The 19007-nt window shown below is 41.1% G+C and overlaps 1 protein-coding gene and 2 long non-coding RNA genes across 3 annotated transcripts in view; 2 read left to right on the top strand and 1 right to left on the bottom strand.

The window, feature by feature from the left end:
• The window catches only part of LOC306929876 (RNA polymerase-associated protein LEO1-like), a gene marked incomplete at both ends in the record, with an annotated part of 209764 nt that overhangs the window by 146518 nt on the left and 44239 nt on the right, over nt 1-19007 (top strand). The window lies entirely within an intron of this gene.
• Nucleotides 1717-18987, top strand: LOC306929154. The gene is made up of 3 exons (XR_013790754.1): nt 1717-1847; nt 18526-18639; nt 18888-18987. It is a non-coding gene; the product is annotated as an uncharacterized lncRNA (long non-coding RNA).
• LOC306929156 overlaps nt 4424-19007 on the bottom strand; it is a 46031-nt gene continuing 31447 nt past the window's right edge. Inside the window, exons 2-3 of the long non-coding RNA XR_013790756.1 lie at nt 5870-6040; nt 4424-4512 (exon numbers count right to left, since the gene is read on the bottom strand). This is a non-coding gene — a long non-coding RNA (uncharacterized lncRNA). The remainder of the gene's footprint in view (nt 4513-5869; nt 6041-19007) is intronic.

Raw genomic sequence — 19007 nt, forward strand, 5'->3', positions numbered from 1 at the left:
CTTGTTGTTGCTTCTTCGTTTTTTCTTTGTGTTAAAAGAGGTGGGGAATTTTTCTTTTTTCACAAGTCATTTAGCATACCTCCACCAGTGGTTCCAGATGTCAGATGTACAGTGAGCATGAGAGCAGCTAGTGAAAGAACTCAACAAAGCTAAAGCAAAAGCATAGATCCTCCATCGCAGAGGTTCTCAAAGTGGGGTGCAGGGACCCCCAGGTTTCAGGGGGTCTCCAGCAAAGCGAGTAAATTGAATATAAAAGCAGTTTTACAACTTTAACCCAATTACTGTACATCGATCGGCTGTTTGAAAATAGAGAATCTACAAGCTCATAATGCGTCACAATGTGATGCCTTGTGAGCTTGCCATTTTCTTTTTTTAGAACAATTTGGAATATTATTTTTTTTAACATTTTAGCAACTCAAACCTTGTATCGTCCACGGCCAAATACATGTAAATTCGGGGGTCGTTAAAACAACCTTTCGAACAGACAAGCTACCTTCTTCGATTTGGGGGTCCTTGGCATGAAAACGTCTGCTACTGTAGCACTGCTACTGCTCCATAGGGTCTTGTCACAGGGGTGCTACAAGTGTACCCTGTGGAGATGTGAAAGCTGTCTTTGCTACTGAGGCTATTGGATCGGCTGCTGTTGATTGATGGCATTACTGGAAGAGTGGAGGGGTCTGCGGAGGCCGCAGTGAAATGGATTAATACTATTAGCATAACAGTGAATGACACTTTTGTTTCGGATAGAGAGATACTCCTTTCCACAAGCAGGCAATATCTCCGTAAGCCTAAAGTGTCAAAGTGTCACGGTCTATTGTCCCCCATAATATGGGGGACAATAGGTATATAATACCTTCCTTTGTGCAATGGATTACAGCTCGTCTCCAGCGAGCACAAACTGGTTCAATGCTCGAGCATGACGTTTGCAACTGAACATGAACAATAGATTCATCATCCAATCCATTTTTATTTAGAGTTCCAAATCACAACATAGTTCTTCTCATGACACTATAGCCTAGAGCAGGTCAAGACTATTGCGGCACGTTGTGATCTATTATTATTATTATTATTATTTTCACTATTACTTGTTTTTACATTATGTTTAACCTCACAGATAATGACATGCCCAAAATAAGGATCAATTATTAATCAATTGTTTTATTTAAAAACATATAATTCATTAAATTAATTTGTTTGATTAACTGTTGCACCCATTACTGATCACCCAAAAAATCATAATGTAATGTCACAATTAAACATCCTGCAGGATCTCTGTAAGCCCAGTGACAGGAAAGCTTGTGGCCATGTCAGAACACACTATTTATAAGCATCAGTGCTGTTAGGCATTTGAAGAACGCTGCACATAAAACTTGTTTCCCCTCTCTCTCCAAAAAATCATGCCAACCAGACCTTATTCTACTCTTCTCTGCTTGTGCTTTTCCCTCCTTTTGCCTTTGCTTCCTCAACAGAGGAGGGGGACTCGGGTTGGGGGGGTCACGGAGGCAGGGTTGTTGTAAACCAGTGAAAGAAGGGGTGTGGGGTTGGGCTTTAGTCAGGGAGGGGAGGGGGTTGTATAAAAACTGTCAGAACACAAGTGGTGCTTTATATTCACCCCTGTCCCGCGCTCACAGGGTAAAAAGAGAGGAGGAAACCCTAAACTGCTGTGGCCCTCTAGCCCTCGCCTCTCTCTCTCCCTCTCACTTCACACACCCACTCCCACTCATTCACTCACAGCTTGCTGGACGTGTGCACTCACAGAAGAATGGCAGCATCATTCACAAGGAGAATCAGTGAATCCTGGAAGATGATGGCTCTTGCGGTGCTTCTCATCGTTTCCCTCTTAAACGGTAGGAGAAAAAGCATGGTTTTGGTTCAGTGGTTAAAACTTTTAAGAAATCTACAGTGAGAGAGAAAGAGAAAGAGAAAGAGAGGGAGGGAGGGTCTGGTGGAGGGTACGGGTGCCTCAATGTTATTTAGGGCTAAATGAAGAGGTTTAAACCTCTCTACTCCCTAGAATGATGATGAACTCTATCAGTCCTAAAAACAGAACTGTACTCTATGAGCTTGGTATGGAAAACATTTTCTTTTTTTATGCTGAAAGGGAACCGTTACTTTGGTGCATACCTTGGCAAACAAAGGGATCATTTTAGGGAGAGCCTTTGCAATGTTGTGTGGACGCAAGGATGTTTTTAAACAAAAACAGTTATGGCTATTTTGAATTTATGAACCCATGCATGATGCTTAAACAGTCCACTGTTTTGTTTACTAAACTTATTTCACGTCAAAAGGGTTCAATCAATGCTCCCCCCTTTTCTTTGTCTCTTAAAGTTCTGTTGGACCCCCACCCCCTCAACAAACTTACTCTCCCTCTGCATTGGGTTAGGGGTTAGGGGACCACCACCTTCTCTAGCTATGTCTGCAATGTCATTGACCTGATTCTCGTGATGTTCCATGGCCAGGAGATATGTGTGTATTTATATTTAGAAGGCACTAGCGTGAGTCGACAGTCAGAATGTGTGTGTGTGTGTGTGTGTGTGTGTGTGTGTGTGTGTGTGTGTGTGTGTGTGTGTGTGTGTGTCATGGGTGTGGATCTTGCATGTGGTGTGGGCAGAGGTTGTTTATGTGGATAGGATTGTAAGAAATGTGGTGTTGTTGATAGGAAGGGGTGGGGGTTACCACAAATGAAACTATGTGTAAACAATGTGTCATCTTAAAGTTTACATTTAAGTTTGAGTCAAAAATGAAGTTAAATATTGAGCTTACTTTGCTTGATTTTTATCGACGCCAAGCTAAATGCCTTTGTCTGAATGTTGATAATATGAGTTATTGTCACTTTTGTCTCACAATCCCACTTTATAAGATCATCTTGTTAGGAATTTTAGGAAAATAACTGAGGATACAATGAACTCAGCCATTGTTTTTCATTGTAATGAAATTCAATTATGTTTTTATTCGTCTAATGGACCAGAAATAATAGATACAGAGTAATATTTTGTGGTGGGACAATGATGCATTGCTTAATTCAAGCCTCATGTCTTGTTCATGGGATAGGCCTATAGCTCATGACATCATGGATCTGCAGGACAGCTGGATCTGCTTTGGAGCCGTATGGCCGCTAATGTATTCCATAGATTTCGACTGAGTTGCAACAGAACTTTGTTCCACACTTTTGTCCACAGAGAATTGCATAATTTCTTGAGGTATATATTGCATTGTTTTACCAGACTCTGAAAGGAGAGAGAGAGAGAGAGAGAGAGAGAAGATTAATAACAGAAGAAAAAATGGAGGGAAACGAATAAGACCTTTCAAGTTCAAAACGTATTTCCACTGCAGGGTTCAGGCATTCACCTCTAAAGTTCCAGTCTGTTTGTTTTATTGTTGGATAGTCCTGTCAAACCGTGGGAGCAGGTGCTGATTTACACACATCACATGTACAATGGTGGAAATAGCAGATCTGCAAGTTCAAAATTTGAGCTTGCAGATCTGCTACTGTATGTTCAGCATGCTGCTACACCATAGCATGAGTCAGGCATTATGTAAGCACAACACAGATAGGACTGTAATGAAGACTGAAGAGAAGAAGCTATCACAGATGTTAGCCAGCTACAGTAGTGCAGCATAACGGTTACTGGAATGCAACCTGGAATGGGGTGGGCATTAGTGTTGCTTTGCCAAAACTTTATGTAGAGTTCCGGTAAGAAAATGGACCTGAAGGGATGACTAATGGCATTACACCCTTTAGTATTTATTTTCAGTGGCATTAGTAGGCTACTTCTATAGGGATATTTAGCAGGAACGAGACTAGACTATCTTGTCTTTGTTTTGTTTTCAAAGTGACGAAATATATCTACCATGAGGTCACAAAAGTTAATAATAAAAGTAAGATACTTTGGGTAGGCTAATTTACTGTTAGTCAATGGTTGGCAGAGTATGAAAAAGAGGAGTCCCGCACACTGTCTTCACTTACAAAACCTTGATGCAACGTTTTGGTCGCTCGGACCTTCATCAGGCACCGTTTCGCATCAATAAACGTTCCACATTCTCCTACTCTTCTAGTTCATTGGTCCAACGCACCTGTCCCTCCGTAGGTCTGCAAAAGGACCTGTTTTCTTCAAAGTCAATGGTTGACAAATGTGCCATACTGTATGTGTGATGAAGAAGGACATACCACAGTTAACCACTTTCAATTGGGCATCTCTATTTTGGGCATGGCATCAACAGTTTTTTTTCCCCCAAAACCTTTAAATAGCAGACAACACTCACAACATGGCACATTACATTCCTATTTTCACCGCCACGCAACAAAGTATAAAACGGAGCTCAAGGGGTTAACAACATTTATTTCTTTAATTCTTTCAAATTGCATGTATAGAATTTTTAAAAAGAAATGTACAGGCATTTTCAAGCATAGACACTAGCTCACCCGGGATGTGTTTTGCGTTGCAGTGGTTTTAGGAGGCTCTGTAGTTGAGGGGAAAAATCCCTGCCTAACCTCAGTGCCAGGCCCAAAGTCTGTAATTATGTGAATCATTGTTTTAGTAACATCCATTGGAGAAACAGATGTATGAAAACCTCGCAGAAAAACACTTAACAACAGAACACTTGCTCTGTCTGAGAACTGAGAAGAATATAGTTCAGAATAAGGCTAGAGTAAAACAAGGCCAAGCACCAGAGTTTAATGTGCTAGACTAAAGGCACACACACACACACACACACACACACACACACACACACACACACACACACACACACACACACACACACACACACACACACACACACACACACACACACACACACACACACACACACACACACACACACACACACACACACACACACACACACACACAGTCCTGAGTATTAATTTAACTCTGAGAGTGCAGATGTAACTGACTTGTACCCTTGTATATTTGCTTACATTTACACTGAGGATTTGAGTGTGTACATACACATAACACAATTACGTTGGACCTCCATCTCAAAGGCCCTTCATTCACTTGTGATAATACTTTTAGCGTTCTTCTAATGAGAGGCAGGCTGCTGCTTTTCCAGAGTTCTATCTTTGAACTGTTTCCCATCTCAACACTTATGTACTGCAGTTAATATCGTCCTTGCATTTTCCAAAACTTTCTGGCTTTGAAGGTCAACAAATTGCATATAGGTCTACTGGGGAAATAAAAAACTGTCAATTCTCTTTACTGATATGTTAGATGGGTATAGATGTTTCCCTTGTCAGCAGAGTAGATGACAAAGATGGTACTGGATGATACTAATTCCAGTGTGATTATTTAAATCTGAAAGTGCAAATTAACCCTACAAAATTGTCATTAACCACGTGAAGCCGACTGTCACTATTCTAGGGTGAACAGTCGTCATAAATAGCTGATCTCACAACAACTTGTCGAGTTGTGACACACTGAGCTTGTAGATCAACAATTCTTGGGCAAAGAGATTGGTTTATGGGGGAAAAAGGAGGGGGCCTAGTACACAGACGCCGGGGCGACGCCAGTCAAGTGCAAAAAAGAAATTTGATAAAATACCTGCAGCACTTTTTGCTAACGCTTCACTTAACAACCCTTTGGCTTTTCACTAAGTGCACTCCATTCCATTGTTTAAATGGTCTGTTAAAGTGCAGACCTAGGACTCTTTTTCAATACCATCCCTAGAGGGACATGTATTTAGAAGATTCTCTCTAGACTCAGTCAGCATCCAATCTTTTAAGTGATAGAAATGTACCTCAATCTGCAACAAGATACTAGTCTAGAATAGAATAGATAGTGTAATTGGGTATACTCAACCCAGACAGTCAAAGTAAAGCAATAAAACTGTAGTGGACAATCAGAGGGGTAGATGATATAATACTCACAAAGAAAGCAGATGTCATGTTTCCTGGCTGAGGTCCCCAGCACCGTGCAGGCACTAGGTATTTAATTAAGGCAGGGCAGCATGGCCACAGCAGCCTTGAGGGCTGGGGTTGGTTGGGTGAATGCAGCTGCTGCTGGACAGTGTTGGGTGAAGTTACAATTTCTTGTTGTACCTATAGTACCCAAGAGATACAGAAGTGCAAAGAATAAATAGCTCTGTGAGAAGAATCTCTATACAAAGCTAGCACTTGAGTGTCACCAGTACAATGATCAGCACGATCATTGTACTTGGTGACACTCAATGTATAGGCTAGTATACAGTAGGTATTAGGTACGTATCTACAGCAGTCACAGGGATGGGTTTGGATTCTGTTTGATGCGTGAAGTGCCCCTTCCATGCAGCCGGACTGAAACCATGAGATCCAGCAGCATTTGTTTTTTGGTTGTTGTTGCTTTTTTGGGGGGTGAGGAGAGAGAAGAGAATGGGCCGGTATTGTGCTATTAATCGCTGTGACAGAGGTAGGGGGTCATGATAGTGGGGTCAGCAGTCTGCTGTTTCATAGCAGCTTGGGTTGCAGAGCATGTTTAACCTTAGGGACTGGGCTCCGATGTCACATTCCTTAGCAACCCACCATGAACTCTCACATTCAAATTCTTTGAGCCTGGCAGGACTCATGAAAACAACCACCACAGAGGCACAACACTCAAATTCCAAGTTCATTGTGTTCAAAGTGACATTTTGGATAGCACAATACCGGTATGTTACTCTTCAGTTGCATAACAACAGTGCTGCAATACTCTGTATATGACATTAATGTAATGTCAATGGACCCAACCTTTGTCCAGTGTCAACCAGAGTTGAATCTGCTGTACCATGTTATAAACAACAATAAGATGTTCCTTTGGTTTATTAGTGAGAATGCAGTAAAGAACAAAAATGACATACAGTGTTTGTCAACACTCTAATATTATTAGGTAGTGTGGTTGCCAGAGGCAACCAGACTATAGTAATTGCCCGACTTTATTTATTTATTTTATGTTTGTTTGTTTGTTTGTTTGTTGGTTTGTGTTTATTCTGTATAAGCTTTTTGGGGTCCCTGTGACATTATGGGTCAATACATCATCATCATACATCGTCATTCTGTTACTTAGCGAGCTACGTGTGGTCGTGCAACCACATTTGCAATATTCCCAGAATAGTTTTTCCCAGAATTCTAGTTACTTGCGCAAGCAGAGCGCGCAAGTAATAGTTTTCGTCCATGTCGCCGTTTGATGCGTATGCACCATGCCAGCGTATGACGTAATGACTACTTGTGCTTGATATGGCAGTGGTGTCAGATTACATACATGTATACATAGGGGCATTACCTTTAATCCTCCTGACACTTAAACATATCGTCATTACGTCACCATCGAAAACCAATTACACCCTGGCATTGGGTCCTTTAATCCACATCTTTATTACGTCATCATTGAGAGCTAGTTATACCAGTTATACCCTGACGTCATATGCTGCTACGATACATACACATCAAACGGGGCGCAAAGTAACCACAGTATACCGCTAATCGACTTACAAATTACATATACATATACATAGAGGCATTTCCTTTCCACCTTTCACCTTTTCTTTAATCCACCCGACACTGATCGACATATACGTCACCATCGAAAGCCGATTAATCCACATCTTTATTACGTCATCATTGAGAGCTAGTTGTACCAGATATACCTGACGTCCTATGCTGCTACGATACATACGCATCAAACGGGGCGCAGAGTAACCACAGTATACCGCTAATCAACTTACAAATTACATATACATATACATATACATAGAGGCATTTCCTTTAATCCACCCGACACTGATCGACATATACGTCACCATCGAAAGCCGTCTCTTACCATACTTAACAATACTACTTTTTTACCTCCAAAAACTAGGTACGTAGCAAATAGTTAAACCTAATAATTCAATATTTCAAACGTTCTTTCACAGAGAAGCTGAGATTTGACAGTTTGTAGCGGTCGACAGTACTTGCGCACTAGTATGCCATTTATGGCCTACTTGTGTGCAACAAGCAAGTAGGCACTCGACAGAGTGCAGTTCTAGTTATTATTATTATGAATGTATTTATTCATTTTAAGTGATTTGGCCGACTGTTTGGCGACCACCCTCTAGTATTTATTAGTCTGTCAATGTAATGACATCACTGCTGATACCTCAGCCGAGGTCATCAGAGGGATGACATGGGAGACAAGATGGCGGTGAGATGTCGTGGTTCGGGGTGAGTAATCAGGGGCTCACATGCCGGACCACCCTGTGCAGCCGTCCCGCTCTCCCTCCTCTCCCTGCCTCACGGAGCTCGGCATTCACACATATCCTGTTGGAGGACATATGTGAGGAACATTCCCAACATATGTATTCCTCATACCCCCAAAAAAGTGATATATCTTGGGAGAGTTTATAGAAGCTGTCTTAGTTGGATTGGAGTACCTCACGCACACCAACATTTGGGATGTGTATGCGTTTAGCTTTGCCGTCAGTGGGGGGGAAATGGTTCAGTCAACGTTGCCAATTTCATTTGAAATTCTAAGATTAATGAGACAGCTACGTTTGGAGATTGCGTGCCTCGCTTCGCTGTGCAAACATTGTATCATGTGGTAACCATCGCATACTGTGTGGAGCAGGGAGGCCGCTGCAATGTTTAAGGGGTTTGGGGTTTGCCATGGTGGTCCATTACACTTCACTGTGTTCCGACCCGTATTGCAAGCACAGGGATTTCCCCTTCAAAGCAACTCTTGCTAAAATTCCAGATAATGTGACTGTGATTATGATGAGTCATGATGTATTGGGAGAACAACATTATTTTATTTAATATCATAACGCTTTTCATTCATATCAGGGACACTTAACCTAACGTTCATCAAAAATACTAGTGCAAAAACAGGAGGAGCCTTGGTATAGGCCCATTGGGGGTCAACTAATAGGTTTAAGTGGTTAAAAGATGGCTTTGGTGTCATAGTGTAAGTCACCTTTCCATGGCATGATATTAATTGAGGAAACTGAAATAAAGTTAATAAGTTATACAAATCTACTGTCATCGTGCATATCAAATTCAGAGGCAGAGAAGGGCAGGAGTCGACAGGTCAGGACTGGCCATCAAACAGAACAAGTAGTACAGCAGTAGTTCCATTGACAGGAGGCCAAGTCCATAGTTGTAACGTTCCATTCAACAGGTCTCAAATACATCAGGGGTAAGCATAGCTTTCTAGGGAAGGGAGAAGGTAACTGCATTCTGATCTGGCCCCTGCTATGTGGTTATACATATGACATTGTGGGAAAGGTGTGAGGGCCACATGCCAAATGGCTAGGATTAGTTGTGCGTGACTGGAAGTCAGGGAGTAGAGAGGTTTTCTTTGGGGGTGGGGGGGCATGGAACGATGGGCTTGTCCTCTTCAAAAACCCGCCACATTCCTCCATCCGGAAGTCCCAAGAGATGAGGGAGGGTTGGGGGTCGGAGCATATCCAGACCAGAGCCGTCACTCCAAGCAATCTGGTGGGAAAATCTCAGTGAATGCTGCGAAGTCAAGGCCCGATCTGTATAACATCTGGAGTCAGGGTGGCTTTGGATGCTCAAGAGCTTCATGGTACTGTATATATAGTGATAGCAGGAAAAGGAATTGGCGACTCGTACTGGGACCACCTTGATGATTGTAGTGTGTGTTTGCTGTAGGTATGTGTTGAAGTAAAGGGCGAATGATGTATGTATTAGAGGAAGGGGTGCCGTAAACCAGTGAGGAATTAGCTGTGTCTGTGGCCCCCGCAGAGACGCTGAGTGGAAGGGGCGGGCAGCAACGAGTTGAGAGGTCACCGTGTCAGGAAGTGTGTTGATGTGACTCTGCCTCACACAGGGAGCAACAGGGCGGCTAACCCCACAGGACCTTGCTGTATCGATTGCAGCACAAGGAAGGAACTCACACTCACAGGGCCCCGACGCATAGACGAGTTATTCACACAATCACACTTTCCCTCTGCTAAACACTTGGAATAAATGGATGGATTTATTCCAGGACATTAACCACTAAAATCCTGCGAGTATCATTTAACTCTGAAGGCTACAAATTAATGTTTTTTGAGGGAGGCCCATCAAGCTTTTAGTTACTGTCCACCAGAGCCATAGAGTAAGACAGAGTTACGACATTGAGGGGGCAGAAAACAGCCCGGTCACGTGGTTCATGTAACTCGTTTGTCACTGTAAAGCCTATACTCCAAGGCATTCCGTAAACCTCCGGTTCAGGCCTTTGTCACTATTCGCCAATAGAAGTCTATGTAGAAGAGCCGCCATTGGACTGGCCCCATGAAGTGAACGGAGTTGTCGTAAACGAACATTAAATTACCATTGACGTCAAATCACACCGGTGTGATCTCTTATTAATATAAGGCCCTAAGAGTTGAAAAGTAGTAAAAACTAATTGCCGACCTACGACTTTGAAACCAACATGTTGGTTTCACTTTTTATTTTACAGTAATTACTGTAACCAATCCTCCTATATTTACAGCAACTCAGTCATAATGAGTCAGTTGTAATACAGGGCTCTGGGCCTGTCGGAACAGTTTGTTTGTGTGTAGCACTAGCACATGACTGATTGCTGGTCAGACATTAAAGCACTTACAAGCGTTTACTGCATGGCTATGTTGGCAGTGTTGCTAAACAACAGCCTGTGTATGGTCATGTTTTAAGGAGATTTTGTCCTGGTTAGAGGCTTGGTAAATCTGGCAGAACTCTTTTACAAGTACACTACTGGTGCCATATGACATCATTAGCATGATGCCTGTTAAATTTTACAATCTTTTTACAGTGGTAAGTTACAATTTCGCCAGAACATCCAGATTAAATGCAATTACAAAAAACAGTACTGATTCCCTTGTGTATTAAAAATACTCGTCTCTTATCTCTCATCATAACGACTTGGCTCACTCCCAACTACTCCTGAAAACATGAAATGCTTTGCAGTTCTCTGCCCTTTATATTTACAACACATGCTGCTCACACACTCCTCACCCCATGAATAATGTTTAAAGGAGCATTCAGTGATTTGGGTGATTTGGAAAACCACCCAGTCCGCCCCGGTAACAAAATGTGCACATGCACGCTCTACAGTGGGGGGAAGTGCAACAGGCCAACAGCATGTGCACCAAGGCCCGCCCCCAGTCGATCATGATTGGAGGAAGGCCCCTCTCATCCTGATTGGATGAAGGCTTTGCCACCCGCCACCAAAACTGAAACTAGGGTTTTTTGACCCCAGGGGCTCACTGGGGACAGGGAGGAACTCCTTATATGGTCAGCACACTCTATAGTAGGGAGGATTATCCAGAAAAAAATAAAAAATAAGTGATATTTGAATTAAGTAAAATCACTGAATATACCTTTAAAGCGTGCAGTGGTGGAAAGTAAGCACTCAAGCGGTCATTTTACTTTACTCGAGTACAGCATTCCCTTTTTCAATTCTTTATACTTCTTTCCAAACTGTTATTTGAAAACTTGAGTTACTAGTTATACTTTGTAGATTTCGTAAAATTGTAGAATTATTATTACAACACATACATTACCTGATTGTCTGAAATTAGCCAATCTAAATCTCGAATTCTGCACACGTCGCAATATATCGCATTGAGAGCTTCTAGATCTGCTTCTTTCAAAAATGTTTGACACATTTTGAAAAATGTGAGTATTTTTACTTTGGTGCTGTAAGTATATTTGCCAATTTTGCCAATACTTTTTAATACTGGACTTTTACTGGTAACAGAGCATTATGCATTGTGGTATGCTACTTTTACTTAAGTCAAATTGGAGTACTTCTTCGGCCACTGGTGCATGGTAACATCAGCACAACTCCGACTTTGCACTCTTCAAACTGTATGTAACATTCATTTGTATTAGAAAGATGATTTATGGTGGGCAATCTTTCCATTTTTGGATGTCATCCTGTCGTGTAGTATAAACAAAGAGACCACCCAGAAATGGATGAGGGAGTGCAGCTGTAAGTCTAGACCAGGGGTCTGGAGGGCATTGGGGGTCTCAAGACAGATACAGGAACGGTTAGGGAGTCCTTGAACTGTCACCGGTCTACTCCCACACTGAAGGCCATATAAGTAAAACCCTGAATACCACAATAACATTGTTGGAGTGTTCTGTCTTCATGGTGAAGAATGTCCTTGGTAAAGACAAGAAGACAACCTTCCCAACCCTCTCCCAATTGTTAAATCTGACACAAATTGAAAACACTGACCCCCACCCAAGTAAGTAACTGTGATGGAGTATCTCATTTATTTGATCACAATAATAAAACCTTTCAAAACAACGTTACAAAGTGCTTTACAAAAGGAAACAGCAAAAGTAAACAGCACACAAAGCAGGAAAATTTAAAAACAATACAAAGCAGACAACAATACAGGCAATCAATTCCGTACAGAATAGTAGAAACAGGAAACTAAGGCAGAGTAAACAATCAATAGAACACAATCATGAGAAATTAGGATTAAAAGATAGTCTATAAAAATGAGTTTTAAGTAGAGATTTAAAATGTGGAACCGACTCAGCGAGCCTGATTTCCAGGGGCAGAGCATTCCATAGGGTGGGGGCCCTAAAGGAAAAGGCCTTGCGACCAGTCGAGTTCAGGGGCCCCTTTGGTAGGGCTAGGAGTGCTTTATTAGAGGATCTCAGACTGGTATGTATGGGGGCAGTAGGTCTGAGTAGAGAAGAAGACTAATCAAATGTATTTCCACTGTAATGATACAAATATAGGACATTGTTCATTATTCATATTCCACTGTTACAGTCAAGCCCATAAGTAATCATCGACTCCAGAAGAAAGACGTAACTATGATTTTCTGGAACAATTAAAGTCACCAGAGCCATATCAGCTGTGTATAATACTTTCAAATAAGCCAGTAATTGAATAATACATTCAAAGTTTCAAACAATTTCCTGGGGACACAAACATTATAACGGACAGCTGCATGGACAGTTGCTAACCCTTAGCATGCTCATGACCCCCTCCCCATTGACCCACCTGCTAGTTTCAGCACTCCGGACGTTTGCGCTACACTTGTGACACCTGTTTGACATACTGATTTAACAAAGGAAACGAGTAGCCATGTTGGACAATGTCGCTACTGTACTGTGTGAACATCTGTGTCTGACATGTGAAGATCCACTAGCTAAAACCAGGGGGCTGCGAGAGAGAGGGCTCAAATCCATACATCATTCAGTATCACTTGGCAAAAAAAATTGCAATGCTGTTATGTAGTAACATATTTTTGTGTGCATATATGACAAAGTATAAATTCGTTTTTGGACATAACATGTGTAGTGTCACAGAGGTGTCAAGAGAAATGGAAGACCAGCCATTTAATGAATGATACACTGAAACGACAGAAGAAAAACAATTATATCACTGTTTGCCACATTCAGGGTTCATTCTACGTCAGGGTTGCTACTTTATGAGTTTTACATAAACAGTAATGCTTAAAACTCAGGTCTGGTCAAGCTTAATCAATAAAAGTAAGAAACATACAAGTACACAATACACACAGAAGAGAATATGCACAATACAATACAGACAGATATAACCCAAACGTCATCAAACGAAGTTGTCACATATAGCTCTTAAAGGAAAACAATCTTTATGTGTTAATAATGTTGGTGTGTGAATTATTTATGTATCTATTACCAGCTGCTAAGGTACAATCAATCACAGTTAGGCTTTAACTGAACAATAATAAACCCGAATCTGGCATCCAGTAGGGAATGACACGAGGTAGAGCGAGGTAATGAGATCTGCAACATTATGGGAGTGTTTAGAGAATGAGGTAATGTGTGTGCGTGCGTGCGTGCGTGCGTGCGTGCGTGCGTGCGTGCGTGCGTGCGTGCGTGCAGGCTACACACGCAAAAGGGACAGAAACAGAAAGGGGTGTGAAAGAGAAATTGAGCTCCTGCACTGTGTGAAAGTAGTGCTTGCTATGCATTCTGAGTTGATGTCAGGATTAGTTCTTTGTCTTTTATTCTGCACAGATCTCAGGAACAACAAGTCCAGGCTCAGGAACAACATAAAGGTTTATTAGTTGGAGGACTTTAAGGTCTGGTGGCATGCTATCTTTTAAATCAGACTAGATTAAAAGTGCCCTGCTAGTTATTTGGGTATGTTAGTACTACCCAGCTGACATATCTAACTCAGCAGCCGTCTAGACCTACAGTATACAGTATACATATGTTCATATGAGGCAAAATATACTGTCAGAGGTTAGAGATTAAGTGGGGCACAATGTCATGGGCTCCTCCACATGATGCAATGGAACTCTAATGGAATATAATTATTGTAATTCCACTGGCTGCTTTAGAAAAAGTGATGTATTCAATAGCATCATTATCTGACACTTTGTAGCATTGGATTTAATTACAACATTCAAACCGTTTTACAAGCGATATGGAAAACCATCACACTCACATAATGTACTCGCCTACTCCATATATACTGTACCACAGTCAGACTATTCACCCACATTGCTTAATGTGTGTCCTCCAGTGCCTAATGACACCATCACGTCACATCAACCACAGCAGCTTTTGTATAAGATGAGAGGCAGATAGATTGCATATCAAAGCTCAGAACTTCTTGGCATGGTCAGCCGCAGGTGTAAGAATATCTGTCATCTACTACATAGAGATCCATTACCAAACCCCCTGTCGCTCCCAGGCTCCCTGGGCCATGCACAGGGGACTTGTTTCTAACATCAAAACAACATTGTCACTGTGTGCAAAGCAAAAAGCTCTCACAGATTGTGACAAAATCATCAAAATCATTAGGATGAGAATTGATGAAGCTATCAGACATTGGGGGACAATCCACCATTGTAATTGTGAACTATTCACCTCTTCTTTAAGAGCTCAGCATACCACCAGTCCCACCGGGACAGTGGCTGAGGTCAAAGTTTTGGGCGTGTGAAACTAGGACTTGAACTGCAGAGAGGATTTATTTTCTGTTTATTCCTTCGTTGAGTTATTAATTACACACAGGCCTTCAGTTCCTGGACCTACAGTAATTGATTTGGTAACCCTTCATTTTACGGTACGGTAATTACCAGGTAACTACCAGGTAATTACCTGGTAATAATAGGTAAGTACCTGGTATTACCTGGTAACAACCAGGTAGTAGTTATACGTATTTACTCATTAATTACCTGGTAATTACATGGTAACTTCCAGATACATTACTCAGTAATTACTATGTAATTACCCAGTATGTATAACTATTTACTGTATAATCTCCTGGTAATTATATGGAACTTACCATGGTAAATGACACACTGGTTGCCAGGTAATTACCAAGTATGTTCCTGACAATTACCAGGTATTTATACGTTTTTACTATGTAATTACCAGCTAACTACCCGGTTAGCTGGTAGTTAGCTGGTCGCAGGTACTATAGGTATGTAGGTACTATAGGTATACCAAGTATTTTCAACAACTACCAGGTATTTACTCTGCTACCAGGCAAGTTACCCAGTAGGTACTAGGTCATTACCAAGTATTTTCCTGACAACTACCAGGTAATAACATGGTAACTGTATTCACTGTGTTTACATGGGTACTACCCATGAAACACGTGGGTAGTAGCCTACCAGGAAATTACCAGTTGTTACTAGGTAATTTCCTGACAACTACCATGTAATTACCTGATTACCTGACAGTAAGGAAGGAGGAACTGTACTGTAGAAGGAAGCGTGCTCTATTTCCATGATATTACCATGTACCTACCTGGCAATTGTAGATTATAATCACTGGTAATTTCCTGGTAGGCTACCCATGTGTTTACATGGGTAGTACCCATGTAAACACAGTGATTACAGTTACCATGTAATTACCTGGTAGTTGTCAGGAAAATTACCAGTTGTTACTAGGTAATTCCCTGACAACTACCATGTAATTACCTGATAGGTATCCAGTAAGAAAGGAGGAACTGTACTGTGAAAGGAAGTGTGCTCTATTTCCATGATATTACCATGTACCTACCTGGTAATTGTAGATTATAATCCTCCCCATTACCCATCAGGGTGTATTTTGAACTTTGAACTTTGAACTTTTGAACTTTGAACTGGCAATAACTGTTAATTACCAGGTATTTACTGTATAAATTAACAGGTAAAACCAAGCAAGTTACCGTGTAAGAAAGGTGGAATTGTACTGTGAAAGGAAGCGTGGTTTGTTACAGTGAAAGTACAGGGTAATATTATGGAAACAAACCACGCTTCCTTTCACAGTACAGTTCCACCTTTCTTACATGGTAACTTGCTTGGTTTTACCTGTTAATTTACACAGTAAATACTTGGTAATTAACAGTTATTGCCAGTTCAAAATTAAAAGTTCAAAGTTCAAAATACACCCTGATGGGTAATGGGGAGGATTATAATCTACAATTACCAGGTAGGTACATGGTAATATCATGGAAATAGAGCACACTTCCTTTCACAGTACAGTTCCTCCTTTCTTACTGGGTACCTATCAGGTAATTACATCATGGTAGTTGTCTTCCTGACAACTACCATGTAATTACCTGATAGGTATCCACTATCCAGTAAGAAAGGAGTTACTGTACTGTGAAAGGAAGTGTGCTCTATTTCCATGATATTACCATGTACCTACCTGGTAATTGTAGATTATAATCCTCCCCATTACCCATCAGGGTGTATTTTGAACTTTGAACTTTGAACTTTGAATTTTGAACTGGCAATAACTGTTAATTACCAAGTATTTACTGTGTAAATTAACAGGTAAAACCAAGCAAGTTACCATGTAAGAAAGGTGGAACTGTACTGTGAAAGGAAGTGTGGTTTGTTTCCATAATATTACCCTGTACTTTCACTGTAACAAACCACGCTTCCTTTCACAGTACAATTCCACCTTTCTTACACGGTAACTTGCTTGGTTTTACCTGTTAATTTATACAGTAAATACCTGGTAATTAACAGTTATTGCCAGTTCAAAGTTAAAAAGTTCAAAGTTCAAAATACACCCTGATGGGTAATGGGGAGGATTATAATCTACAATTACCAGGTAGGTACATGGTAATATCATGGAAATAGAGCACACTTCCTTTCACAGTACAGTTCCTCCTTTCTTACTGGATACCTATCAGGTAATTACATGGTAGTTGTCAGGGAATTACCTAGTAACAACTGGTAATTTTCCTGACAACTACCAGGTAATTACATGGTAACTGTAATCACTGTGTTTACATGGGTACTACCCATGTAAACGCATGGGTAGCCTACCAGGAAATTACCAGTGATTATAATCTACAATTGCCAGGTAGGTACATGGTAATATCATGGAAATAGAGCACGCTTCCTTTTACAGTACAGTTCCTCCTTCCTTACTGTCAGGTAATCAGGTAATTACATGGTAGTTGTCAGGAAATTACCTAGTAACAACTGGTAATTTCCTGGTAGGCTACTACCCACGTGTTTCATGGGTAGTACCCATGTAAACACAGTGAATACAGTTACCATGTTATTACCTGGTAGTTGTCAGGAAAATACTTGGTAATGACCTAGTACCTACTGGTTAACTTGCCTGGTAGCAGAGTAAATACCTGGTAGTTGTTGAAAATACTTGGTATACCTAGTACCTACATACCTATAGTACCTGCAACCAGGGTATCGTGCCTGGTTGCAGAGTAAATACTTATAAATACCGAGTAGTTAGCTGGTAATTACATAGTAACAACATATAAATACCTGGTAATTGTCAGGAACATACTTGGTAATTACCTGGCAACCAGTGTTTCATTTACCATGGTAAGTTCCATATAATTACCAGGAGATTATACAGTAAATAGTTATACATACTGGGTAATACTTGGTAATTACATCGTAATTACTGAGTAATGTATCTGGAAGTTACCATGTAGTTACCAGGTAATTAATGGGTAAATACTTATAACTACTACCTGGTTGTTACCAGGTAATACCAGGTACTTACCTATTATTACCAGGTAATTACCTGGTAGTTACCTGGTAATTACCGTACCGTAAAAGGAAGGGTTACCATTGATTTAAGGCTAGGCCGGGAGTAGCCTATTAGTGAGAGTCAGAGACTGCACCACCCCAGTGCAAAACATCTTGTGCTGGATCCCATCCATGGCATTTTTACAACCCCCAGGGGTACAAAAATCCTGATAAAAGAGGTGTGGTTTGATTGCTATCATTAAGAGTTATAGGTGGTACTAACACGTGTGTTGGACAATGGACATGTGATGCCAGTTAGCACAGATTTCAAAACGTAGGGTGAAATGTGAAAAATCTGGAATGAGTGAAATAAAGATTAGAATTAGATACTACGTTATATAGACTGAGTGTTATCCAGATTAACTTTAGAGTAATTGAATGGACATGGAGTATATTTATGACTTAAACGAGACAAATGGCCACCGATGGACATGAATTTGCAGAAGTGGGGATCAAATCATCTCTATCCAATGGGTCACCTTGCTTTCCCATCAAGCTTATACAACACCTTTCAACACTGTATATCAATTGTGGATGACATTCAACATCCCTAATGTCTGTCAACTGTAATTTGGATTAATTTTACAGCTGGTGTCATGGCACAGGAGGAGGAAGAGGAAGTTATCACGGGGACTATGGCACCCGTGGATACAGCTGAAGTTGTACGAGGAGACATGGTTCCAATGACAAGTGAAGCGCCTGGTAAGACTCATTAACCTGGACTATAGGTCATATAGACTTACTCTAGATAGGCAAATAGTCTGAATTGCAGTTCTGTATGCCTATATAGGCCACATGATAATCTTTTCCATAACATGGACTCATGTGGTGAAATGCTTAGGTTTTTCCACTTAAGTATGAATGTAAAATGTCTAAAAGTGAGCAGGAGGGCAAAATGCATCTTAACGCACTTATCCAATTAAATTTGACAATCTGTGAAAACCTTTCAGCGACGGTGGAACCACAGGGCCAAGTTTGGGACTTCCCTTCCCTGGAGTTTCTTGGCACAGCAGGTTCGCCCACAGAAGAGGCCGCCGAGGCTGAGGAGGGGGGACCTGCAGGACCTGAAG

Source organism: Electrona antarctica (assembly GCF_951216825.1).
Source record: "Electrona antarctica genome assembly, chromosome: 9".
NCBI classification, from domain to species: domain Eukaryota; kingdom Metazoa; phylum Chordata; class Actinopteri; order Myctophiformes; family Myctophidae; genus Electrona; species Electrona antarctica.